At 37.7% G+C, this 15,328-nt stretch overlaps 1 pseudogene; it reads right to left on the bottom strand.

Moving 5' to 3' along the window:
• Positions 1–4,113: 4,113 nt before the first annotated feature.
• Positions 4,114–7,324, bottom strand: LOC119569946 (annotated as a pseudogene).
• Positions 7,325–15,328: the final 8,004 nt, after the last annotated feature.

The following is a 15,328-nucleotide window of genomic DNA, read 5'->3' as shown; positions in this document are numbered from 1 at the left end:
AAATAAAAATACACCAAACCCAATACAAATACACCACATAAAAAAAATAAAACATATACAAAAACATAACATACAAAAAATATACAAATACAAAAAATATAATACAATATTATACTTTTTCTATATTTTGATATTGTTTAGTTTTTATATTATTTACAATAAAATTTACATATTATGCATATATGATATATTATTTATATAATGAATATATATATATTTATATATATATATAAAAATTATATATATTTTATATTGTATAAATGTATATATATATTAAAAAAGGTATAAATGAGAATGTATATCTTCACAATAAAGAGATGTATTTGCCCGGGTTTCGTTGGTTTCGTCAGAAAAATTATTTCTGACGAAAACGCAATCGAAAAAGGGCAAATCATCTCTGTACTGAGATATTTATTCCATTCATACCTTTTCTAATTTGCAATAGAATACGGTTTATTGTGTTATTAAATTTAATTTTAATAAATGCAGCTATGTATATATATATATAATATATTATATATATTTATATATATATGCCTATGTAATATATATTTTATTATTTCAGTAGTTAATAATTTTAAAATTTTATGCAGCTATGTATATATATATATTATATTTATATAATAATATATATTTTATATATAATATCAGCTATTATAATATATTTTTTATAATTTTTCAGCATGTATTTTATAATATATATATATATATATATATAATATATATATATATAAATATATGCAGCATGTTAATGTATTTAATTTATAGGGAGCTATGTATATATATTATATTTTATAATATGTTTATATGTATATTTATATATTTATGTATATGTATATATGATAATATATTTTTATATAGTATATAATATTTATATATATTTATATTTGATAAAGTATATATATGTATAATAATATTTATTATATGTAATATGTATATATATATTTTTTATATGTATTATATTAAATTTTAATTTTGTATATTATTATAAATTTATAATTATATTTTTTTATATGTTAATTTTATAAATTTTATATATAGTAATTGTAGTATATTATATAATATATATTATATATATTTTTAAATATATATATGTATTTTATATTTTAATATATGTTTTAATGTATAAATAACATATATAAATATTTATTAAAGTATATGTATAAAAATATTTTTTATATAATATGTATATATGTTATATATATTTAAAAAGGTAATATGATATATATATATATATATATATATAAAATTTTATATATATATAATATTTTATAAATGTATATATATATATATATTTATATATATGTTAGTTTTATATATTTTAATTATGTAGTTTTTTAATATATTTATTTATGTATAATAAATATATATGAACAAGTGCAACTAGAGTGACTAATAGTGAAGGTGAGGGGGCACCATTCTGCGGTCTCAAAAGGGGTTTTCCGGGCCCCAAAGGGGAAAAAGAACGTAATATTAACGCGTGTGAATGGCGCAGCATTTTTATTTTAATGACGACTGTGGCCCGAGCGACACAAAAAGAAAAAGAGAATCCTGCTTGAAAAATACGTGTGCAATATATGTAGCAATGCAATACAACGAAATGAGGGTAATGTAATATCACCCTTTCTTTTTATGTTGTGTTTTGAAATAAAAATGCTTATACGAACAAGGGTATGGGGCATGTATACGTCTAAAAAACACTTGCAAAAGGGCCCAAATTATTGATACAAAACACCCTAAACGGCGGGGAATTACACGGAGAAGGATCTGTCCTTCGAGGAAACTTCAAATTGAAATTCCCAGAACCACAAAGAAAAAAAAATAGTTGGATTGGATTTTAACGCCCACAAAAAACGAAGGGGAAAGAAATTAGGAAATTTTTGAGCATTTGTATCACGCCCCAAAATGTAACAGACAGAAAAAAAAATAGAGAGAGGGTGGAATGCGAGAGAGAGAAAAGAGGAAAGAAGGAGAGGCAGACACAAAAAAATACAGGTGAAAAGAAAAAAAAAGAAATAAAGGGGGAAATGGGGGACAAACTGGAAGTGGATAGTATTGCCCCTTTCCGTTTATAACGACATTTTTACGAAAAGAACTTAAAAAAAAACACCCCGGGAGTCTGAGACCCGCCCACCAAAAGGGTTTTATACAGTTTTTTTAGTCCTTGACCCACCCAGCCTTTTGCTTAGCGGGGGCGGTCACACGAGCTTTTATCTTAACGAATCCCCGACTGCACACTCACTAAAAAATTTATTTATATTGAGTAAAAAATAGGATTTATATATTCATCACTTACCTCGGGGAATTTTAGTATTTCCTAGCAACCCCTTTATTAGGGAAATATATCTTTTTTTTCGGATAGGGTTTTTCATGAGTAATGACGTTTGTTTCTGAAACATTATTGTATTCTTTTCCATATCATTAGTGTGATTGCAAATACTTAAATTATTCAAAAGTGGGTATATACTTTCTTTAGTTTTTTCTCTTTTTTGAGAAGGGAAATGCGAGCCACTGATAGATATAAATTGAAACACATCAGGAATAACTTCATTGTTTATTTATTATTTACTTTAAAACCCCCCAAAAAATTTTCAAGAAAGATGCCCCACCCAAAAAACCCCCCCTCACTCACCCTTTCCCCATTTCAGGGAATCCCAACACTAAATTTAAAAGGTACATAGTCCTTTACAATAGTCATTTTTTACCGATTTTCACGTCCGCACCAGTATTTCGCACTGCACGTTTAATACTTTTTGTCTTGTCTATTCAGCATTTCCTTTGCTTAAATTATAGATGAGAAAATCAAGTCGTTAAATTTATAAATTTCTAAGTTTCTTTTTTAAGGAAAAAGCGGTTAAAAAAAGGGTCAAGGAAAAGTCCCCCTTTTTGCCGGGGGTGAAAAGTGATCTTTTACCCTTTCGGCAGTTGGCTAATCACCTGCTACAGCCAATAGTACCGGGAAAATTTTTCATGCGAACAAGCATTTACCTAACTTATCAGCAGCCCACCCCTAATTCCTATGTTTTTTATTGATGTATATAGGAGAAATATTTATCTATATAGGGTTTCGTTGAATAACTGTAATTATGGTGACGTGACAATACGACGTGAACGAAAAAAAGGATTGTAAAGCATTACCGTATTCTATACTGTGAGAAGAAAAAATGATTTGTATTGAGACAGAGATAGACAGACAGACCTACACACCGCAAAGAGAAAAGGAACAGGACACCCACACAGAGTGAGGGAAAATTAATATTATTTTTCCATGTGTTACGTTTCCTTTTTGATCAAAATTTTTTAAAGATAATCATTATCTGAAATGTTCATTTCGCAAGCAAAGAAATGCTATCCAAAAAGAACAAAAGTTAAAAGGAAAAAAAAAATTTTTTTTTGATTTTTTTCAATAATAATATATATAATATATAAAATTTTATATAAAATATATAAAATAAAAATCGGTGAATATAAGCTTATATGCATTCTTATCTATATTTTTCTTTTTTCTCGGTTTTGTCTTCCTTTATTTTCTTTTAGTGTCATTTTTTGGCTGGGTTTTATTGAAGTTTTTTTATATACCCCCACGTCCTTTTATTTTAATCTTCTTTTAATTTTCTGTCTAGAGCGAATATATAAAAAAAAAGAGAGAGAGGGGAGATCGGGGAGAAAAAAGAGAGAGAGAGGGGGAGATCGAGCGAGAGAAAGAAAGAGAGAGAGGGGGGGGGAGGGAGATTGAGTGAGAGAAAGAGAGAGAGGAGAAAGAGAGAGAGAGAAAGAGAAGAGAGGGAGAGAATAGGGGTATATTTTGAATTAGTTGAGGTAATTCTGTCGCAGAATAATATGAAAAGGGCAGAATCTTTTAAGCCGTTATAGAGTGAAACATATGGAGAAAGGACAAAATTAGGAATATCATTTGCAAGTATATTTTCTCAACACCCATTTAAACATAAATACATACACTCAGCCTTCTAGAATAGTATATTGATTAACAATCATATGATTAACAAATCCCAACAAAGACACCCATGCTCATAAAGGGAAAACAATAGAAACCAGTGTGCATTTCTTGTGTTCTGATTTTAACTATTATGTATCATGGTGTCTTCCTTATCCTCAAAAGGTAACCTGAAAAAGAAAAAAAAAAATAAAAATATTCAGAGATATAAATCTATATATTGGATCGTGATACCAAAATAAATGTCTAATTTAAATGAGTGTTTACATTTTTATTACTAATGCTACGTCTCCTTATATCCTTACAAGTACTACGAAATATTAGTACACTTACTGTAATCGACACGTTGTAATGCTGGGTAGCTACATCCAGTGCTCTCTCCAAACTCATACATGTGAGTCTCTTCCTGTCAATTTCTGCGCGAAGATTTGTGTTTGTGGCTTTTTTTACCTCCCTCGTGTCTTGCGCCATCTTTTTCCTCCATCTGCTTGCACCTCTGCCTGTGCGCCCTCGCCTTGAGAGCTCGTTGCCTCCGCTCCCCGTCGGTGGGCTCAGCTTGAGGGCCTCGTTCGTTACCACTTTGGAGTCTTTTTCTTCCTTGACGACGAGCCTTAGGAAGCGAGGAGTTTTGGCCTTGGGGCTGAAAATCGTGGGGGGGCGTCGCAGTGCAAAACGGGAGCGATTCCGAGCACTTGGTTTCCCCCGGTATGATGGCGTTACAGAGGAGGGGAGCCAGCGCCGTCGGCCCACCCGCCCGGCCCCTGGCTTCGAGAGGCACCACTTGCAAGTAGGTCTGTTGCTGAGGATCCATGGCGTTTTCCGAAACTGCCAGTGGCCGGATCACTGACACCTTCAAAGGACGCCCTCTCGTCGTGTTCAAAGCACTGCCCCCCGAAGAAAGACTGACTGCCTCAGTGATTCACCAAGAAATGTTTTCGCCTTTTGGTCGAAAAGATGGTATATATCAACACGCCAGAGGAAGACGCGTTTTCATTTCCGCTGCGGGTCGAGGAGGGAAAATTTCCCAAAAAAGGAATATCCGCCTCATTTTTTAGGATGACATGCGGTGAGTAAAAAAACGTTTAGAATATTTTGCACGGATACTGAATGCGTTTCTTAATGGGGTGTAGCAGGGAATATAAAAATAAATAGGGAAAAAATATAATAGATAATAGGAAATTTTCTGTTCAAACCCTTTATAACCCCTTTTAGGAATGTTCCAAATGAGAAAAAAAAAAAAAAATTTAAATATCTAAACGGATACCTGACCAAAATGATGACAGATGAAAACGCTTAAAGAAAGCTAGTAGAGACCTGACCGCGTCGTGACCACAAAACGAGAGTATGTTAAACACACGCCCCACATACACGCTACACATGTAACAAAAAAAAACATACACGCAAAAACACCACACACACAACATCACACACACACACCCCACACACACACACACACAAAAACACACAAAACCACAAACACCACAATATAAAATATATATATTATATATATTAATATATTGTGTGTGTTGTGTGTGTTGTGTGTTTGTGTTTGTGTGGGTTGTGTTGGGTGTGTTGGTGTGTGTATATATATATGTATAAACAACTAAGTGTAATAGAGTGACGTTAAAAGGACATTTGAGTGGATCATTCTGCGGGCCGAACGGTCTTCCAGGAACCAAATAAGAACATATAGGTGTATTTGTCGTGCGATTTACGTATGTTTTCGTAATGCTCAGACGTGCAGCCAGCGCAAGACGGGAATTCTACCTGTAAAAAACATAGTATCATAGCAATACAAGGAAAGTAGGGAAGGTAATATGATAATGATGATCAAACGCGAAAAAGGCTAACACCAATTACCCCCGTGAAAAGATCTGTACTTATAAGGAAATTAAAAAATTTTCGAAATTCCCAAGACATCAAAAGAAAAATAAAATCGGATTTTAACACCCACACACTAAATGTAGGCAAATGTGGGCTATATTAAGAAATTTGTACAGTCACCCCTGTGACGACAGAGAAATAGAGATAGGAGATGGAGTTATAAGGAGAGAGAGAGAGAGACGAGAGAGAGGGGAGAAAAAGAGAGAGAGAGAGAGAGAGAGAGAGAGGAGAGAGAGAGAGAGAGAGAGAGGAGAAAAGGGGAGGAGAGGGAGAAGGGGGAAAAGGAGGCGGCAGGTTGAGAGAAGAAAGAACCATAGAGAGAGAGGCGGCAGCAACCCAAAAAGACAGAGTGAGGGGAAAAAAGAGAAATAGAAGGGGGGCAGGGGACAAACACTGAAGAGGAAAACGAAAAGTTTTTGCCCCCTTTGGTTAAAAGCGATATTTTTGCGCAAAAAAAAAAAATAAAAAAAAAAACAGGTGGAAAATTACGTTCAGACTAGCTAAGAAGGATCCCATGACTGAGAAACCCCCACCCCAAAGGGCTAATCGTTATTTTTTCCTTGATCCAAACGCCTGTCTGCTTGGGGCCCGGGGGTTATTTCCCCGAATTCCCCAAATGTATACCATCGTTGGCGCAGAGGTAGGGCTTGAGCGAATTTATGTCTCAGTCATGTATAAAAAGTCATACAAAAGGACAACAGCAAAGTAAACGAAAAAAAAGAATATAAAAATTCTCGTATTCTATATAGTGAAAAAAAACTGATTTTTATAGAGACAGAGACAGACAACAGACAGACCCACAACTCACGCAAAGAGAAAAAGAACAGTGAACACACCTCAGTGAGGGGAAGTGATCGTTATGATTTCAATGTGCTTGCGGTCTTCTTTTGCTCAATTAATTTTAAAACAATCACTTATAAAAAATCACTACTTGCTATCCCTAAAAGGAAAAAAAAGTTTAAAGGAAATAACGTTTTAAATTTTTTTTTTTTTCGAAAATCTTTTGGGTTTATATACTCTCTGTGGTATATACTTATAGGCATGTCTATATCTATATGCGTATCTGTTATAATATATATATGTGTGTGTGTTGTGTGGGGTTGTGTGTTTTGTGTGGTGGTGTGGTTATTACATTAATTATATATAAACTATATAAAATTTTATATATTATATATATTATATATATATATATATATACGCATATATTTATACATAAATATATGTAATTAGAATAATCAATGTGTTGTGTTTGTGTATGTTTGTGTGTGCAGTTAAATAATATATATATAATAAAAATTATAAAATTAATATTAATTATATAATATATAATATATAATATATCATCACATCTTCGGGGGGCTAACGCCGAGGGGGGCCCATGGCCGCACCCCCTTTCGTTCCGCCACGAGGATCCCCGAGGCGAGTCCCGGGCAGGCACAGGGCCCATTCTAGTTCCCCGACAGGTCTCTCGAGCTGCCAAGCCATTTTCCCTGGGACGCCCCCAAAGGTCCCTCCACCCAGGTTTCTCGCAGAGAAAAACCCTGGTGGGCGGGGTCGCCCATAGGGGCGAGCAGGTGGCCATATACCTGAGTTCGATCCCGGTTTATGAAGTAACAGGCCCCATGCCAGTCTACGGTGTAACCGGGGTTGGACCGTGGCCCTCCCAACTGTACCCCAGATCCGGCGAAGGATTTGTAAAAAGGCTCAAGGCGAGACCCAAAGGCAGGGAAGCGTCCGGTTTCGCTTCCATAGAGCAAAACGGGAAAAGATAAAGGCCTTAAAGACCGCAGCTTGGCCCTTCTGCAATACCGACATTCCAAACCTCTTGTTGTTTGTTTTCAGGGCTCCGTTCCCAGACCAAATCCGCTACTGATTTCTGGTCTGAAACCCAAGATATGGATGCTACCAAGGTATTAAAACTTTTTGACTTCAAGTCCTCCCCGCAAGCATGGATCGACTGAACGGGTTCCCTACGGCCCCAAAGTCCTGAATCTTGGTCTTGGTCAGGAGACCTCTAAGCCTAGGGGCTTCGCCTCATTGCAAATGCATCAAGACCCCCACAATGACTCAAGGACTCAGATAGGATGGAACATCGTCGGCAAATAAGGTCGAGCCCTTAATTTCCCTATGTTGCTCCGCATGACTTTGGTAGTAGCTCTGCCTTTATCCAGTCTACAAGTTTAAAAAGTGTGGGTGAAAGGGACACAGCCTTGCCCCCCCCGGAATTTAAAGGAAAAGTTCGACATACCCCCACCAACTTTACAGCATTTTCAGTCCCAGATAGAGGTTGCTATCAGGCCAATAATCTGTTCGGAATTCCCCTGAGCCTCGGGGATCTCCCATAGCGTTTCCCGATGCCCCGAGTCAAACCCCTTTTTTGGGGTCGATTAGGCGAAAGAAAACCCCGACCAAACCACGAGGCGTTCCAAAATTTACTCAAAGCGCTAGGATACGGGTTCTTTGTGGATTTGGGGATAAATCCAGGCTCCGGTCTCTGGTGCCTCAGTAGGGGGTTTGCGGATCCTTTTCAGAAAAATGTAGCGAGAACCTTGCCGGTTGTGAGCAGTGTAATGCAGGGTTAGTTTGACAGTCCCATCGATCCCTTTTCCCCCCTTCCAGAGAGGGAGCCCACGCCCCTCAGCAGGTCGGGGGGAATGGTACCAACTGCCAAATGGCAGTCAGGACGTATGCGGCCCCAGCCATAGGTTCACCCCCAGCCTTTACTTCGCAGGGATATCACATCCCGCATTTTTCCCACTTTCAGCTTGGAAAATCGCCACCTAACCTCTGTTAGGGTGGGGGTTTCCCTCGCTATGGGTGGGCCGGCACGGGCATGAGAAATCGCTTGCATCCAAGCAAAACTGTTGGGGGACCCACCGGTAAACTTTCAAAATACTCACCCCAACGTTCACGAACCCAACTGATTGAATGATCCGTCCACCCGGGCGGACGAGTCTTGTGAGGGGGGTTTTGGGGTCAGTTTTTTCAGGGTTTGGTAGGCAGGGCGAAGGTCTTTTTCCCAAAGAAATGCTTCGCCCCTCCCCCAAGTTTCCCTGATGAACGTTCCTTGTCCCTTTCAGCATTTCCCGAGCCCTAGCACCATGGAACGACGCAAGATTGTTTCCCCATTTGCCGACCCTTGCGACATTTTCAGGGGCCTTATGTCTCCAGGGAGATGGTATTCCCCTTGTCCTTGGGCGTACCCCAATGGAATCCTGAGTGCTTCGAGTGTTACGCGCTTGAAATCCCACAGAGAACTGATCCGCGGTTGCGGGTTTTCCGAAATGGGCAGAGACTGCCGTGGCAAACCCAGGGGGAACCCTCCCCCCTTAGTTGCCCAAGTGAAACACCTTAGGGTGGCCACGGGAGGGACGGGGAGTTTTGAAGTGGACCGCGGGGGTACCCACAAGCAGCTATGGGCGGGGCCCCGAAATCACAATCGGTAAAACCCCGCAGTTCTGGGGGACCTCCATCGCGGCTCACAAGGATGTGGTGACTCCTTTGGGCCAAAGCCCGTATCGCGTCCAAGTCCAGCGATGCAGTTGGAGCGCTGGGACCAGGGGCCCGGATCCTCATTTTCTGGACCTAGCAAAGCCCGGAGAAGGGGTATTTTTCGCTGCTGGGATCAGCTCCCGAGCCATGGGGGCCGACAGACATCTCGTACCAGCCGGTCACAGCCGGATACCCCATTTAAGTCGCCCAGAACAAGCGAATGTTCGCCCCGGGGGCCAATCTCGCCCCAGAGCGGTTGGGTGAACGCCTCTTTCACAGGTTTTATGTACATCGGTAGGAGGTATCAGCAAAAAGGACAGAAGCCCCAAAAAACTTCAGTCTCAATGCCTGTCCCCCATCAACCGGGTACCCCGACTACCGCAGGCTGAAGTCGACTGGAATGGCTATGGGTCACCGGAGGTGGGGACCATCGCTGGGCCCGACCCGTAGTAGGTGTAACCACCCACACTGATCGTGCCCCTACCAGTCTTTCACCTCTGAGAGGGCAGCCACCTCAATCCCCCGTCGCTTTAATTCCCGCGTAGCAGAGGGAACCGTCATCCCGCCCCAAGGACCCCAGTTCCAAGCGCCCACCCGGGAAAAAAACGCCTGAGGTTAAGCCTCGGGTGGTCATCCGGGGCAAAGCCCCTCTGCCCCTCCCACCAAACAGCCCCAAAAAAAGGGGGTGGCAGGTGTGGGAACCCCCCTATCCACCTGTGGGGTTTCCCCCAGGGCTTCCCCCACAAGCTTTATGGGGGGTTGGGGCCGCCGGGGCGCAGGCGGGGCGAGAACTCTCGCTCCAATCCTGCACCCCGACATTTGCCCCCCCAGCGGGCCCACACCCGCCCTTCTTCTGGGTGGGAGGGAAACACCCCTCCCCCAGCTTTTTTATTTAAAAAAAAATTTTCCCGAGGGGGCATTCGGGGGAGGAGGGATGGCAAGGCCCACCCCCCCCCGACCCCCCCCATTTCCCCCCGGGGGGCTAGGGGGCAGGAGTTTGGGACAAGCAAGCGTGTCCACACGCCGGTGGGCCTAACTCCTACCCTGGGGCCTCCTCTGCTCCAGTCCCCCCAATTTTTGCCCGGGGCCGCAAAGGTACCCCCGTTTCCAGGGTGGCCACGAGGAGGGCCTGCAAATCTTAAAGATGGGAGGCTGGACCCCGGCAGGGGAGACTTATGCGAGCTGCCCCCTTTTTTTTTCACTGGGTACCAGGGGGGAAGCGCAAGCGAGAAGGGTGCAAGCATTAAAACTATCAGGCTACCACCCATCGTTCCCCAAACCATGCCGTGAAGCACCCCCATAGATATATAAAATAATAATTAATAATATAATAATATATTATATATATATATATTATATATGTGTGTGGGTGTGTGTGTGGCGTGTGTGTGTGTGTGTTGTGTGTGGTGTGGTTTGTTGTGTGTTTTTGTGTGTGTGTGTGTGTGGTGTGTGTGGTATTAATTTCAATATTTTTATATATATATATATATATATTTATAATAATATATATATTATTATAATTATATATATATTTTACTATATATTTTAATACGATATATATATATATATATATATATATAATATATATATATATATATAATATATATTTTTTATATTATAATATATATGTAATTTAAAATATGTGTGTGTGGTGTGGTGGTGTGTTTGGGGGTGAGTAAAAATATATATATATATATTTTTATATATATATTATAATTTATTATAATAAAGAAATATATTATTAATGCATATAAATATATAATATATATATATATATTTTATTGTGCATTTAAAATTTTATAATATATATATATATTATAATTATATAATTATATTATAATACATATATATATAGTTGTAGTAGTAATTTAAAAAAATATATGGTATATTATATATAAATAATATAATTTTATATTAATTTTAATAAAATATATATAATATATAATTATTATATTATATTATTATAAAAATAATTTCAATATATCCCACCCAATCGTTTTTTTAAATTATTTTGGGGGGAGAAAATGCGCGTAAGATTGGGGTGTGTGTGTGGGTGTGTGTGTGTTTGGTGTGTTGTGGTGTGTGTGTGTTTTGTGTGTGTGTGTGTTGTGTGTGTTTTTGTGTGTGGTGTGCAGTTAAATATAATATTATATTATATATATATTTTTTATATATATATATATATATTATATGTATTAAAAATATACATATATATAAATTATATATACTAATTTTATATATATATAATATAATATATATATATATATATATATTATGTATGTAAAGTATAATTTAAAAACACATATGGTTTTAATATATATAATGTTAAAAAATAAAATATATATATAATATTAATATATATATATATATTATATATATATAATATTATACAAATCCACAACTAATCGGTTTAATTTTTTTTTGGGGGGGGAAAATGCGCGTCTTAGACGGTCAAAATTTGTAGCCTCCAAACCATAACCCTCTGCTTAGTTTGTATTCTTACTTATTTTATGTCGCATTCGCTAACTATCTCTTTTCCCTAACATTAGGTTATTATTAATCATAATTCCGGGAAAAAGTAATTCTTCCAAAGGGAAGGGGAAAACATTTAAAAACGTTTGGTTTTTAAAACTTTTCCTTTTCCGTTTCCTTCACGGGATTCAAAAGGGGGTGCCTAAAAACAAATACCCTCTCCTCGGATATAAAACCCCCGAAACCCCGCTTTGGTCTTTCACACTCACTTTAAGCAGCTTGTGGATAAAAAGTGGCCAGCATGTTTGTCTTCAACGGACACCAAGCAGGGTTTTTTCATGGAGGAAGGGGGGACCAGTGACGAAGGGGCCAGTGGAGAAAGCAGTTTGACCGTTTTTTTATTTTTCCCGAAAATGGGCCCTTCCCAGAAATACAGACTGGCGCCCCATTCGTCTCACTTCAAACTCAAGACGGCTTCCGGAACCCCTACTGCGACAAGCTAATTGCTTTGCCCGGGGATTTCTCCCAAAAAGCAATTTCTCTGAAGACCCGATTTTTTCCCAAGGGAACGATTCCCCTCAAACTCATGGGGTTTTGCGTCAAAATGATTTTCTCAACGTCGGACTTTTCTCAAACACCGACCAAACCCGTCCTCTGCCAGAGGTCGCCTCCCCTCGCAAGGGGAAACCCCCAAGTGGACGAGCTTCCCCCGCAAGCAAGTACCGAAGCCCAGGAAAAAAAGGGTTTTGCGCAGTCAAAAGGCAAGCAACAGGGAAAAAGGCAGGCGATGGAACTGCGGTGAAGCAAGACCTGGATGCCGTCACGGAAGAGGTCGCGCAACTCCGTTCAAAAATTTAACGGGAGGAGAACCGCCTGCATGACATGGAGAGAACATGGATGAACCACCGCGCCACGATGAGGGGGTTACGTAAGTCCATGAAACTTTTTGGTTTTTGAAATATGTGTGCGAATGTTTTCGTTGATTTCTGAAAATATGAAATTTCATGAAACAATATTTTATATAATTTTTTTTTCAGGCCCTTTTGACATTATGTGTAATGGTAGGTGTATCGGGGAAATAAGGGTAAGTGCAAGAAGGGCTGATCTCAATATGGAAATCATTTTTAAGAAAAAAAAAAATCCTTTTCGTTTGCGCAAACGGGTTAGTACCCAAAATTTAATGTGGACGAAGAAATTCCCCTTTGTTTCTCCACAACAACGAATGTCGAAAAAAGGGACACATCCCAGGACGATGCCCCCCGGGGAGACGCTGTGCTCCTTCCCTGCCCAAAAAAACGGGCAAATGACGTGATTTCTAAAACTTACGGTGCCTCACAGGTCCCTTTTTGGGAGGTATTTTTTTGTTTTTTTATTCTGTCTGTTTAATCGTTTTTTTGTTTTGCTTTGTTTTGTGATGCTAGTAATGCAAAATAAAAAAAGGGTATTTTTGGATGAAGTAAACGATTATATATTTTTTTTTTTTCTGCTTTTACTATATTAATATATAGGGGCCTTTATTAAAAATTTAAGGAAAAAATATTCTTTGAAAGATATTGACTGCATCCATGCACAAAGTATAAAAACCTAATGAAGATAACAGATAAATATTAACTTAATGAAAAAAACAAAAGAAAATATCTAACTTAATTAAGAAATATATAAAATTGTTAAGCCCCTTATAGTTTTGAATAATTAACGACTTTAAAAACATTTCTAACCATATGATACTGAAATGACATTGATTTTAAAAAAATAAAAAAAAATAACACTGACGATAGAACAATTTAAACCAAACCAAGCTTAAATTATGATGATCGAAACATGCCTATAAAAATAATTTTATATTTTATATTAAAATATTTTATATATATATATATTATATATATTATATATATAAACATATTACGTGTATGCGGGTGTTATCCTAATACGCCGCCGAAAAGGAGCGGGATTCTATAGGATTACAATGTTTTGATGTGTAAGTGCAGGGTGAAGCGTGTTTTTTTTAGATCACTCCTATTTTGCAGAAAATGTGATGTCCAAAAAAAAGGTAGACACCCACAATATGAAAGATTGCTTTTTTACGGAGCCATACACACACACACACAACACACACAAACACACACAACACACAACACCAACAATATATTATATATATATATATTATATATATATAATATAAAATTATTATATATTTTAATATTTTAACTCATTTTTTTAAATTGAGGGGAAAAAACAAAAAAATTCACAACAATGCATTTATTCATATGCAATACAAGCCCCTTAGCAAAACAGTTGATTGACTGTCGGGAAACCCCTGCTTGCCGAACCCACCCTTTTTGCCATGTCGCTTTTGCGCAGGTCAAAAAGTGCTTGATAGTAAATTCATAAAAATTTATAAAATGTTATTTTTATCGTGAAATTTTTATATTTAATTATAAGAGGAAAAAACCCCATATTTTAGTAGGTATTATAACATTTTCCTGATAACCATCTTTTTTTCGTTTGGGGTTGGGAGTTTTCAGGTTTTTTTAGTTTAAAAAAATGCCGTAGGTACGACCTAATTTTACCGGCGTCGTTTTTCTATAACTTAATGATAATTTTACAAGCAACAAACACACCACACCAAAACACCCACACACAACCACAACACACAACCCCCACACACCACACACACACACAACAATATATATATATATATATAATTTAATATTAATATATATATATTATATATGTGTATATATGTTGTATGTATTGTATGTAATAAATATATAAAAAAATAATATAATATATAATATAAAATATAATATATATATATATATATAATATATATATATATATTAAATATATTTTATATATTATATATTATATATATATATAAAGGCCGCGGCGGCCGAGGGGGTTAAGCACGGATCAAGACGAAGACGCCAATCGAGTCGAGGGTTCGAGTACCTCCCGGGCGTGTTCCCTTTGGGGAAAGGAAAATTTTCACCTCGTTTTGCCTCCCTTCCCACGGGTGGGCAAGCAGCCATTCGTGCTGGTCCCAAGCCCGGTAACCCGGTACTCTCCGGGGAAAAGGGAAACTGGGGACCTACCGTATCACTCCAAAGCATCCCACATGAAAACTCAATTAAGTACATGCTGGACCACGGGGGCTCAAAATGAAAACCTAAATAAAATTAATATATTTTATTTTTAATATATAAATTATATATAAATATATATATATATATTTATTTTAAAATAATGATATATATATTTTTTTTTTTTTTTTTTTTTTTTTCAAGTGCGCTGTCCCACAAAGGGCGGTGGCGATCATGGGTTTTCCTGATTTTCTTGGAATTTTTCGGTGGTTTGCCCTTGCCTTTCCCCGGTGTTTTTATCGAGTCACCTCTCTATTCACCCGGTTTGGGACCCGGGATGACTTGGGGTGGCTTGCCCCCCCCAGCTAAAAGGCAACGAGGGAAAATCCCTTGCCAAAGGGGAAAAACGGCCCCGGGTGGGCTCAACCCTCGAACTCGATTG

The sequence above is a fragment of the Penaeus monodon genome, unplaced genomic scaffold (genome assembly GCF_015228065.2).
Source record: "Penaeus monodon isolate SGIC_2016 unplaced genomic scaffold, NSTDA_Pmon_1 PmonScaffold_2011, whole genome shotgun sequence".
In the NCBI taxonomy this organism is placed as follows: Eukaryota; Metazoa; Arthropoda; class Malacostraca; order Decapoda; family Penaeidae; genus Penaeus; species Penaeus monodon.
This window is presented reverse-complemented; position numbering and strand designations above follow the sequence as displayed.